This window comes from Loxodonta africana, chromosome 6 (genome assembly GCF_030014295.1).
Source record: "Loxodonta africana isolate mLoxAfr1 chromosome 6, mLoxAfr1.hap2, whole genome shotgun sequence".
In the NCBI taxonomy this organism is placed as follows: Eukaryota; Metazoa; Chordata; class Mammalia; order Proboscidea; family Elephantidae; genus Loxodonta; species Loxodonta africana.
The window spans coordinates 72,157,824-72,170,341 of NC_087347.1; the positions used below are offsets into that span (position 1 = coordinate 72,157,824).

General features: G+C 40.7%; 1 protein-coding gene across 5 annotated transcripts in view; it reads left to right on the forward strand.

Moving 5' to 3' along the window:
* Window positions 1–12,518, forward strand: part of WIPF1 (WAS/WASL interacting protein family member 1) — a 143,955-nt gene that overhangs the window by 58,290 nt on the left and 73,147 nt on the right. Inside the window, exon 2 of one of the 5 annotated variants that reach the window (XM_064286973.1) lies at window positions 9,187–9,494. The exons of the other annotated variants lie outside the window; for them this stretch is intronic. The gene's annotated coding sequence lies outside the window, so the exon portion shown is untranslated. The remainder of the gene's footprint in view (window positions 1–9,186; window positions 9,495–12,518) is intronic. 5 annotated transcript variants of the gene reach the window in all.

Consider the following 12,518-nt stretch of genomic DNA (forward strand, 5'->3'; position numbering starts at 1 on the left):
CATTGAGGCAGGAGCATAGCTGTTATACTCAAGGATATCAAGGAACCAGTGTGACTAGAGCAGAGCATGTGAGGAACGAGAAGTAGGAGAGGAGACCCTGTGGGGCCTTGCCGGCAATTATAGAACTTGGTTTTCACTTATTGAGAAGGACCCATGGGAGGACTTAGAGCAGAGGAGAGACAATGATCTGACTTCACATTTTCAAGAATCCCCCTGGCTGCTGTGTTGAAAATAGATTGTAGGAGAGCAAGAGTAGAAGCAGGGAGACCACTGAGGAGGCTGTTGCAGTATTCCAGGTGAGTGATGATGATACACTGGGTGGCAGCAGTAGGAGGTGGTGTGGAGTAATTTTGAAGGTAGAACCAAGAAGATTAGCTGCTGGATTGAACAATAATAAGTGAAAGAAAAGATTCAAGGAAGACCCCAGGGTTTTCAGCGTAAGCAAAAGAAATGCTGCCAAACCGAGATGGACAGAAAGTCTGTAAGTAGACCGAGATGGAGCTAAAGAGAAGAGATCAGAGGTTTAGTTTTGGATATGCTGAGTTTGAGATGCCTGTTAGACATCCAAGTGGAGATGTTGAGTAGGAAGTTGAATATACATGTCTGGGTGTAGGAGCTAGAATCCTAGAGAAATTGATCTTCCTTAATGGTCTTCATGGTTTAATATTACTCCTGAATTCTAAAACTCCTATGAATAATATGGAATGGGACTCTGAATAATGACTTATACATTGATTGATTGATTTCTGGGACTGAATTCAGAAAGTGAATTTTTGGGGGGTAAATAAGAGTAGAGGGGTCAGGATTTTTATGTCAGGCCTTGTCTTTCACTGTTTAAGCTGCCAAAAAACAACAATGACAACAAAACACCTGTTACCGCTGATTCCAACTTACAGCAACCCTATAGGACAGAGTAGAACTGCCCTATAGGGTTTCCAAGGAGTGGCTGATGGATTCTAACTGCTGACCTTTTGGTTAGCAGCTGAGCACTTAACCACTGTACCACCAGGGCTTTGCTTAAGCCACAGTGATTCTGTAATTCTTTTTTAGTTAAAAAAAAAAAAAAAAAAATTAAACAGTGGGCAAAAGCAAATTAAAAAAAAGAAAAAATTCAATACCCAAACAAATCAAGCATTTCTTGCTTATGTATCAAGGCAATTGAAGGAAATATTCTGAGGTTTTCATTTTTTATGTTTATGTAAATCTTATCTCAAAGATAATGGAAATTGCATTTATTGTCATTGAAGCAGACATTAGGAGTTATACCAGTATTAACTAATAAATCTATGCTATTTTCCTGTGAAAAAGGGGTATAATGGTATCTTCATTCAATAGATAGCACTCTTGAGTTCATATGGATTAGATCTAAGCCTATATGCAAGACTGTTAACTTATGTTTTGACCTCTAAAGTCACTTTTTTGACTTTGCTTTTTAATCAGAATAAGTGGACAAAAATCATCTATTTTAAAAATACCTAAGTTAGTACCCTGGAATAACACTGGCATTATCCTAGCCCATCTGAGACTAAAAGCTTTTATTCTCAATCTTGTCCTCAATTTATAAGAACACCATTTATCACATTTGTCTTTAAATAATCTCATTAAACCCTCAACCAGCCAGTGAGGTAGGCTCTATTATGATCTCCATTGACAGAGGTAAAAACTGCCTCTGATGGGTAAAGTGACTTGACCACGGACCACAGAGCCAGTATTCACACAGGCTCAGGCCTGTCTGTATCCACAGCCTTCCCTGCTCTGCTTCCCACAGTAAAACAAAACAAACCGGACCATTTCAGTAACATAATGTAAACCAAGAATTAATGCAGAATGACCTCCTTTGTGATAAACTTCAAACCTGGGCTTCATTAAAAAAGTCAGATAGCTGCTTAAAGTGGGAGGACACAAAAAAGACTTTAGTTTGGCCTTTACCCCAAGCAGTGGTGAGGCTACTTGGGTGGTATGACACCTATGGACTGAGAATATGCCCTCCATCAAAACCACAAGGAAACATCAACCCTCTCTTATATAGAAGCCCGTTGGTGCCAGCCGGCAACAGCTGTTCCAGGCTGCTCCAAGAAGGCGCCTGGTAGCTGGGAGACTGCCAGCCAGTCAGCCCTCAGGAGACCTGATAGATTCTGAGAGCCTTGGAAACAGTCCAGGACCTGGAGACTCTGACCTCAGCTCAGGGTTCTGTCCTCAGAGTGCAGGCCAGTCAGAGCACTGCAGGGCTACAGTGTTAGCTCCCATGCCAGGCACCTCTGTGGGGACCCTTGGGAGGAGCAGCCCCTACCACCACAGTTGATACTCAGTCTTGTTTGGTCATTATTGGTCATAGCCATACTGGTTATTAAAATATTCAGATGCTTCAAAGTCAGTTGGCAGATCATCACCGCCTTCAGTCACCTGAGTGTACCCCCTGGGCCCCTAAGACCTTTCCCATAGTTCAACAACTAAAGGATTAGTACAGGCAAAGCATGGCTCCCTCAGGCATCAGACATTGTTCTTAGTGGCTAGTGCCTGTGCCATATTTGTTGTCAAATGTCTTGACTAATTACCTCTGCCCCACCCCCATAAAATGGACCATACTAAAGACATTTCTGTGAGCAAGGGGTGACAAATTTTGGTTAGGATCCAGGAGGGAAAAGTTTAAACCTTTAATCGTGTCCCAGCTCACTACTTTGCTGACATGGGCCTGTTGACAGTATCCCAGATTATTTTGCACCATTTAGAAGGAAAATAACCGCAGTGGGTATAACTGGAAAAGTAATAAGCAGAGATCAAGCGGGGCTTCCAAAAAGATAATTTTGATCCCTGTTTTCCGAGGGCCGCAAGCTTAAGATTTGAATTTTCCGGGAAAACAACATCTCCCTTCTACCTGCTTTCTACTCCAAGCCTACTTGTCGTTAGAAAAGTGGTTATTACTTCAAAACATGGCTTATTTGCTCCCATAGTCCAGTTGTCAACTAACTGCCCAGAGGAGGTGAAAGTTTCATTATAAGCTGAGCCCCACTAATCCTGACTTATTAGTGCCAAACACTTGGTTTTGCAGCTGTGGGGCTCTTTTCAAAGTTGATTTATTTCTGAGCTGGACTAGCAGCACCGCATGATTTTTTTTTAAGTGACCTTTCATAAACACACATATGGTGGATTCCAGGGGTGTGTGAGGAGTCCTTGTACCTACCCACAAAGCACTAGACTGATTTTTAGACAGTCCCAGTATTTGATTTTAGAAGAACTGTCTTCAAGATATGTTGTACCCTCTAACACAGAGGTTTTTAACTTGAAGTCTATGAACTGGATGGGGAAAATATTACATCCTTGTTTTCACTAACCTCTAACTGAAATTTTACATTTCCTTCAATTATGAATATAGTCAGCAAACTACAGTAGTATTAGTAACACTGTGACTTTGTCACTCATAGAAATCACAGATATTTTTATGTCATTATGTGAAAGGTGGCATAATGGTTAAAAGCTTCGTCTGCTAACCAAAAGGTTGGCAGTTCGAATCCACCAGGCGCTCCTTGGAAACTCTATGGGGCAGTTCTGCTCTGTCCTATAGGGTCACTATAAGCCGGAATCAACTCAGTGGCAGCGGGTTTGGTTTTGGTTGGTCATGTAATAGGGAGCTTCTAAGATGGCCTCCAATGATCCTCACCTCTTAGAATTACTTGTATAAATCCTTCCTCTTGAGTGTGGGCCGGATTTAGTGATTCACTCCTAGCAAATAGATGCAGCAGAGAGGGATGTCACTTCTGAGATTTGGTTATAAAAAAGCTGTGGCTTCTGCTGTCTCTCACTCTCTTGCTCACTCTGAAGGAAGCCAGGTACTATGTTATGAGCTACCCTGTGTGGAGACTCGTGTGGCAGGGAACCGAAGGAGACCTCTGGCCAACAGCCAGCGAGGAATTGAATCCTGCCAATGACATGTTAGTGAACTTGGAACCAGATTTTCCATCAGTCTTCTGGCAGTCGCAGCCCACACTGTGATTGCAGCCTTGTGATGATAGAGATTGAGCCAAAGGCACCCAGCTAAGTTAGGCCCAGCTTGGAAACCACTGCCTTGGGAAATTTATCGGTAGACCAGACATACACATTCACACTCATGAAAAGACAACAAATTCAAGGCTCTAATATCTAAGTTCAATAAGTTTGATACCCTTTACCCCTCCAAACCTGGGCCCTCTGTCCATTACCATGTACCATTGCCCCTTTGCCACTCTCAGAGCATGAGAAGGGGTGGGGATAGGGCAGTGATATTTGGGACCCAACAGGATTCCTCATGTGTTCATCTGTTAAGTTTTATTTAATTCCACAAATCCCCAATCTCAGAAATTTCACATTGTTGGCTAAATCCCCCTTGTGCAAATGTCTAGTGCAGCACTGTCTAATACAGTAGCCACTAGCCACATAAAACGAGCCTAGTCTGAATTGAGATGGGCTGGGCTGTAAGTGTAAAACAGACAGCAGATCTTGAAGACTTAGTACGGAAAAAAAAAATGCCAAACACCTCATTTTTGTTGTTGTTAGATGTCGTCAAGTCTGTTTCACCTCATAGTGATCCTGTGTACAACAGAGGTCCTGTGCCACCCTCACAATCTTTATATGTTTGAGCCTGATGTTGCAGCCACTGTGTCAGTCCATCTTGTTGAGGATCTTCCTCCTTTTTGCTGACCCTCTACTAAGCATGATATTCTTCTCCAATGACTGGTCCCTCCTGATAACATGTCCAAAGTGTGTGAGACGAAGTCTTGCCATCCTCACTTCTAAGGAGCATTCCAGCTGTATTTCTTCCAAGACAGATTTATTTGTCCTTCTGGAAGTCCATGGCATATTCAGTATTCTTCACCAACACCATAATTCAAAGACATCAATTCTCTTATTCATTGTCCAGCTTTCGCATATATATGAGGTGATTGAAAATACTATGGCTTGGGTTAGGGGCACCTTAGTCCTCAAAGTGACCTCTGCTTTTGAACACTTTAAACGAGGTCTTTTGCAGCAAATTTGCCCAATGCGATACATTGTTTGATTTCTTGACTGCTGCTTTCACGGGTGTTGATTGTGGATCCAAGTATAATGAAATCCTTGACAACTTGAATAACTCATTAGTAATTGTTACATTGATCAATGTTGAAGTCTCCCACTGGCTGGGATGCTCTTCTCCCTTTCTCTGCCCAGTAGACTGTTTGCAAGCACAGGCAAAGCTCGTGTGTCACCTCCTCTGGGAAGCCTTCCATAGCCATTGCTCTGCCGTTCCCCCAGTGCTTGGTGCAGCCCCCATCGCAGCCTGGTCCCCTGTGTTAATGATTATTTGCTCACGTGTCTTCCTCCCCAGCTTCTGCCAGAATGAATCCCTCATTTCTTACCTCGTTGCCCTTCTTCCTTCCTTCCCAGTACCTAGTACAGTGTCTGGCCATAGTGTATACTTAGTAAATGTTGGATGAATGAGAGAATGATGGATAAAGGCTGATTATTTTAGTGGTTCCAGGAGAAAAAAAATGTTCTAGATTTAGTCAGAGACCTTAAGGGTAGAGTGGTAGATGTGAATTTTTGCTTTTGCTTATGGAACAGTTTACTCTAACTTGGGTCATGAAAATAAGATGGAATTTAGAACAATAGTAGTTTTTTTTTGTTGTTTGAATATATTCATATGCTATTTGTTTTTCTTTGTACTTTGTACTTTCAGTCTAGTAATGTTTGTTGCTTGTTGTTAGGATGATGACTCCACCTATTTTAGAGAATAGGGCAAGATACCTAGATCCTAGTTCCAGCTTTTATCCAGGTCTCCGAGCTTTGGTTACCTTATTTACAAACTGAAACCATTGTGATCCTTAATTTCCATTTCTAAAATTCTAAAATATTTTAAGGCTTCAAGGGGCTTGAAGTTGGGGACTACTGATTATAGACTTGTTTTGCTCTTAATGTATACGTGGCCCTTCTGAAATTTTACTTAGGAGAATGGAGTTTAAATATATGTACTGTCCTGACTCATTTGAAGAAACCAAGTGAAGATAAAGATTTTTTAAGATTGTAATATCAAGTGTTGGCAAGGATATGGTGAATGGGTCATTCTTTTATGCTGGCAGAGGGAGTAAAAGCCTTCTGAATGGGCCTATTGGCAATATGTATCAAGAGATTTCAAGTTGTTCAAATTCTTTGATCCAGTACTTCTCTTTCTAGAATTTATTCTGTAGCATAATCCTAGTACACAAGAATTGTGTATAAGGATATCGATATCAGCACATTTGTATAAGCAAAGAAAGAGACAACTTAAATGACCAGCGGTAGAATGCTAAACAAATTCTGATGTAGAATATTAGTCAGTCATTAAAAATCATGTTTTCAAAGAATATGGTAGCATGAGAAGATTTAAAAAAATTGAATATGCCTTACAATCCTAATTTTTAAAAATTTTATACACATATAAAGACTAGAAGGAAATATCGTGAAAAGTAAACAATGCATATTTCTACACAGTAGGATTATGGGTAATTTATCTTCGTCTTTAAACTTATTTGTGTTCGCAGCTTCCCACAGTAGACATGTGCTACTGTCATAATTTGGGAAAAAATTATTTAAAATATACTGAGCACCTACCACATGCAAAGCAGAGTGCTGGGTGCTATATGTAGGGGTGGAGAAATGAGAAAATGTGACACATGGCATCTGGGAGGCCAACCTTCAAGTGCTAACCGTTAAAGCGAACTCATTGCACTGGAGTCATTTCTGACTCACAGTGACCCGGTAGAGCTGCCCCATAGGGTTTCCAAGGCTGTAATCTTTATGGAAGCAGACTGCCATACCTTTTTCCTATGGAGCAGCTGGTGGGTTTGAACCACCAACTTTTCTTTTAGCAACCGAGTGCTTAACCACTGTACCACCAGGGCTCCTTTCAAGTGCTACTCATCCAAAACCCACTGCTGCTGAGTTGATTCCTACTCATATCAACCCTACAGGACAGAGTAGAGCTGCACCACAGGATTTCCAAGGCTGTTAATCTTTACGAAAGCTGACTGCCGCATCTTTTTCCCGCAGAGCGGCTGGTGGGTTCAAACCATTGACCTTTCAGCTAGAAGCTGAGCACTTTAACCACTGCACCACCAGGGCTCCTTTCAAGTAAAAGCCCATTGCCCTTGAGTTGATTCCAACTGTACAGATATATATATAAATACCTGTTTGGGGGCAATGGGGCTAAGAGCCATGGTTGAGTTGCAGACAGTGAGCTCTGGTAGAACAGAGGAAGAGGCCCATGGTGTCTCGCCTCCGGTGACGTCTTGCCAGAACTCACCACTGCTTTGCAGTGTCAGTGAGGAATACTGCAACATGACTTACAGAGCTGTTCCCAGCCAGTATGACCGTGACTTGCTGCCATCCCTCCTGCCTGACTCTCTTAATCATAGAAAGGAAGACCTCCAAGGAAGCCATCTTTATGTCTTCTGTTGTTTGGTGATGTTTAAAATGTGCTTTTTAGGGATTATTTCATCAGTGAGCTAAGAATATAATATATATTATGCAAAGGGAGGATGCAGTGTCTATCATGCATAGTGCTCTAAGTGTGACCTTACAGTGTAATCACTTGAGGACTTTCTAGTATGGTGGTTGTGTGTAGGCCAAGTCTTTCCCTACCAAATACAAAGTTCCTGATGGTTAGGACAGGGGTAACTCTTACGTGTAGCTTCCAAAGTTCCTAGAAGTGACTAGCACATAACAAGCATTAAACAGTTCTTGAATGAATAACTAAATGTATACTTAAGTTAATAGGAAACCCTGGTGGCGTAGGGGTTAAGTGCTACGGCTGCTAACCAAAAGGTCGGCATTTCAAATCCACCAGGCGCTCCTTGGAAACTCTATGGCAGTTCTACTCTGTCCTATAGAGTCGCTGTGAGTCAGAATCAACTCGACCGCAGCAGGTTTTAAGTTAATAAGATTAGTATGAGTGCAGCCAAGAAAAATCCCAATTGTGAGATAGTAGGAGAGCAAGAAAGAGACCCTCCTTAATAAAAAAAAAAAAATTTTTTTTTTTTTTTTTTTTTAATTAATGTAGAGAGGCTTTATTGGAAGGATGGGTAATAAAGGAGACAGGGAATTCTGCACCACCCCACAGTGAGGCCCATACTGGTTAGAAGCATGGACTTGGCAGCCAGACTATCTCAGTTCTAATTGTGGCTTTGCCACTTACAAACTGTGTGGCTTTGGACAAAGTTACTTATCTTCTCTATGCTTCAGTTCCCTCATTTATAAAATAAAAATAATAATAGCAACAACAACTACAATATATACCTTATAAAGTTGTGGTAATTGAATGAGTTAATAGTACCTGTAAAAGTGCATGGAACAGTCCTTAGCACATAGTAAGAGCTAATACTGACGCAATGATTAAGCACTCAGCTGCCAACCCCCAGTAGCTCCGTAGGAGAAAAGACCTGGTGATCTGCTCCCGTAAAGATGACAGCCTAGGAAACCCTATGGGGCAGTTCTACTCTGTCATACAGGGTTACTATGAGTTGGAATTGGTTGATGGCACACAACAATCGTAATTATTATTATTGTTACTATTATTATTATTAAAATTATTGAAGACGAGGATGCAATTTGATTACCTGAAAAACCACGATGTTCCCTTTCTCCCAGGAGATGGCTGAGCTCCTCTTTTATGTCTTCCAGTTAACTGGCTCAGCCGTTCCTTTTTGCCTCTTTTTGCTTCCTCAGTAGTATGAGCTGCCTGCCCCTCTCCATGTTTCCCAGTCATATTTCTGCGGCAAGCAGGCATCTGGATGGCCTAGTGAGTTATTTCCTTTGTGTGGGCAGAGTTTTTCAGGCTCTCACGGTGTGCTCTCAGCTTGAGGACCAGCGCCCTTGAGCCAGGAGTCTGCTCTTATCCAGTTGGCCATGGCTAGGGTGGGCCCAGCTGTAGCTGATCTTAGAAGGGGAACGTAGGAACTTGTCAGGTAGAAAGGAAGCTCTTGCATTTAAGCCATTTTAAATTATTCTGAAAAGAGAACTGTAGAATTTAGAAGATAGGTGGAAAACAGTTAACCCTGCTGAAGATGACCTTTGGCATTTTCCATCTAACATACCGATTAATTTAGTTACTGTTAAAAATCCACAAAGGAAACTAGATGACTAAGGCTGTAGAAATGAAATAAAACCTCAGAGACCTTTATTGAACCTCTGTCTTTCTAGGCTACACCCTTTCCACCTCTGCATCAGTTCACATTGCAACTTGCCTGCTTTCCGGTGTCTTTATTCAGTTCTTGCCCTGCCATCAACCAGCCAAGAAATGGATGAACTATATGTCTGTGGGCCTTCTGATTACTTTATTCACCTGAGTGAGGCCTTGGCAAAGCTGACTGCAGTGGAGGACATTAATACCACAGGATGCACGTTCACACGGACTGTGCTCCCTTCTTTCATGATCACTGCCACAGACTGCATCTTCTCACTGCACCCTGTGTCCTCAAAGTGATCAAAACAGCAACATCTCACTCCCTGTAAGTCTACCCGCTACCACTTTGAAACTGCACAAGCACTTGCGTCAAGTCCGATAGAAATTACTATTTGCTTTGATGCCTGTAGCTCAGCGCTAAGCAGATAGCAGGAAATGGGCAGATGAATGTTTGGGGGTCCATGCTCACAGGCTTTGTAAGATCATTGTTCTGTCTTAGCTGCCTATCTTTTCCAGATGCCTCTGTGATTTGGTATTTCTTCTGGCCAGAAAATAGCACTGGAAACATTGAACAGAAAGCATTCTGTCCCGTATTACTCAATGTGTTTTTTCCAGAGTAGCCCAGAGGTTATGTTGGGTTTTGTGAGCCACAGAGGATTGCTGACTGGTGTACCACCTAGAAAGGCAAATGGCAAAAACTGCAGAGCTTGGAACTGCCCTGTGAATCTGCCCAGGAGCAAGCTACTGCGGCGGAGACAAAATCTCTGCTTCCTGTGCCCAGCTTAAACATTATGACCAACACTTGAAGAAGAAGGGAGAGCATTATTTAAAACATTTTTAATTGTCTCCACATGTGATCTGAGCCCTAAACCTTTGAACTGAAAAAATCTCACTACCCAGTTGAAGGTCAGTGACACAAGTTTCTGATATTAAAGTTCAATCACTCTTTTCTGTCTTCCTCTCAAAAAAGTAAAATAAAATACATACAAGCTCTTCAGCTGTGAGGTGGATTTCCTTAGATGACCAGAACCAAAGGACTCTTTGAACTTCTTTGACCCTATTAGCATTAAAGACATCAAAAATATTAATACAAAACTAAGAATGGAAAAGCAGTTTAAAGAGTTCTGCTGTGATATCTCAAGATCTCAAATAAAAGTTATTTTAAAATAAAAATAAAGACCTTTTTTTAAAGTTTGGTAGCTATCACCACCAGTTCTCTCAGAAAAGTAGCTGCTTTTACAGAAAACTCCAGATGGCTTTCAAAACCAAATAAAACATGATCTTTGTCACTGATGTTTCACTTAATTTGAAGAATATTTTTAAATACTCAAAAATTAGAAGTTCAGTATTAGTCATTTTAAAAAGATTGCAGTTGCATTTCAGCCCAAGTTTGACAAAAGAAACTAGTATTTAAGGCATCTTACTTTTTTACTCCCTTCTTTAGCTCTTTAAGGACAATACTGTAGAAGGAAGAACCAAGAAAAGGCATCTTTGATGAAGAGACCATGAGTTGAAGGCTCGGAATTAGCTTCTCATCTAAGAGTGGCTTCAGATAGGAACATCAGGCCTGCATTACAGGAGAGGTCAAGGGCCCACCTGTCTCATGGAAAGAAAAGTGTCAAATCTTACTGTACACACCTGATTCTGAAGCCATGAGGGATGGGAGTTTCTTATTCTATCTTGACCCCAGGATAGATAGCCCTGCCATTTGCTCCCTTTTGACCCAGAACAAAATCATTGGATAATTGCCGTCTCCCAGTTTTCCTGCATGTGCGTAGCTTTGGCCAAGGTAAACTGGTCTCTTGGGTTTATTTTGAGTTGGAATTAGCTGAGCCATTTGTTTCCTCCTCTGAGCCTTATACAGATGCTTTTTGAACTATCTTTGAGGGATTTTTTTCGTAGTATCAGCACACCACTTCCTCCAAGTCATTATTTTCAAAAAGTTTTGCAGAGGGAGATATTCCTGCTGGCCGCCAGCCTAGCCAAGCAAAGTGATGATTGAGGGATGGCAGCAAAACTTTACTAGTATATTGCATGCTTTTGCACAACTTCATGAAATGATTTTTCATCCATTAATTTTGGCGTATGATGAGGGTGGGCCGTCATCTGGGCTCACCAGTAGAAAAGTTCATTTTGTTAATAGTAGGTATTGGCTTTCACATTTGAATGATACTCTCAACATTTAGGCTAAAATAATATCCTCAGATGTCCCTTGACCTGCCGTCTTTTTTTGTGAATTTCACAGAACTCTTCTGAATTCTTTCTGCTTCATTTTTGATACCTCCAGGTTCTCTGGTCCTGATAAATTTGAGTGAACTGCTGAGTAGAGCCATGTTTAACTTTGCTTTTATTATGCGTTACTTTTTTTAAGCAGTGAACTACTTTTGAATACTTTTATATTCAAATGTACAAATTGCTTTTACTCACGTGTTTTATAAATATAATTTTCTTTTCCGTACATTTATAAGTTGCTTTTGTCATAAAGATAGTAATATTTTATAGAATCTCAAGAGTAAATTATGAATCTTTAAGTACTTTTATATTTATGCTAAGAAAAACAAACTTGACCTTTAAAAATATAACCGTAGTAAGTTCATATTGAGTTTTATATCCTCAGATTTGTGCGTTAAAAAACTAATTTGACTCCTACCAAATTCTGATTTTATATTCTTAAAAATGTAATTGCTTACTTTTGTGGGAGTGGCGGCTTGCACTGAGCGGCCCCAGTCCTTTCATGGGCTATATTTTTTTGTAAAAGCACAAATTCTAGTAAAGCAGTAATAGGTATCACTTACTTCCCTGAGCAATATGTTATACACTGTTTTCGAGCATTTTAAAATAAAGTCATGGTACAATTTAAAAACGTTTTTTAAAGTTGCATGTTTAAGACTAATTACGTACATGTCGCCAAAACCAAAAACCAAACCCGTTGCCATCGAGCCAATTCTGACTCATAGCGACACTATAGGACAGAGTAGAACTGCCCCATAGAGTCTCCAAGGAGCGCCTGGTGGATTTGAACTGCTGAGCTTTTGGTTAGCAGCTATAGCACTTAACCACTACACCACGATGGTTTCCATATATGTCATAAAAAAAAACAAAACACAGATAGGCTTTAATGCTGCAGAGTAGAATAGTTGTTAATATTTTTCTCTAATGCTTAAACTTCTGCATGTTGCTTATGCGTATATTTGAGATACTGTCATTTTTGTGTATCTGCAAACATTTTTGAGAAACGCTCATTTATATTTTCAAGATACGAGGGAAAAAAGCAATAGAAAAAATTTACCTCAACATTTGCAACTATGAGAAGAGAATTGCAGGAGATAGTGCTAGTGAAGAATATACT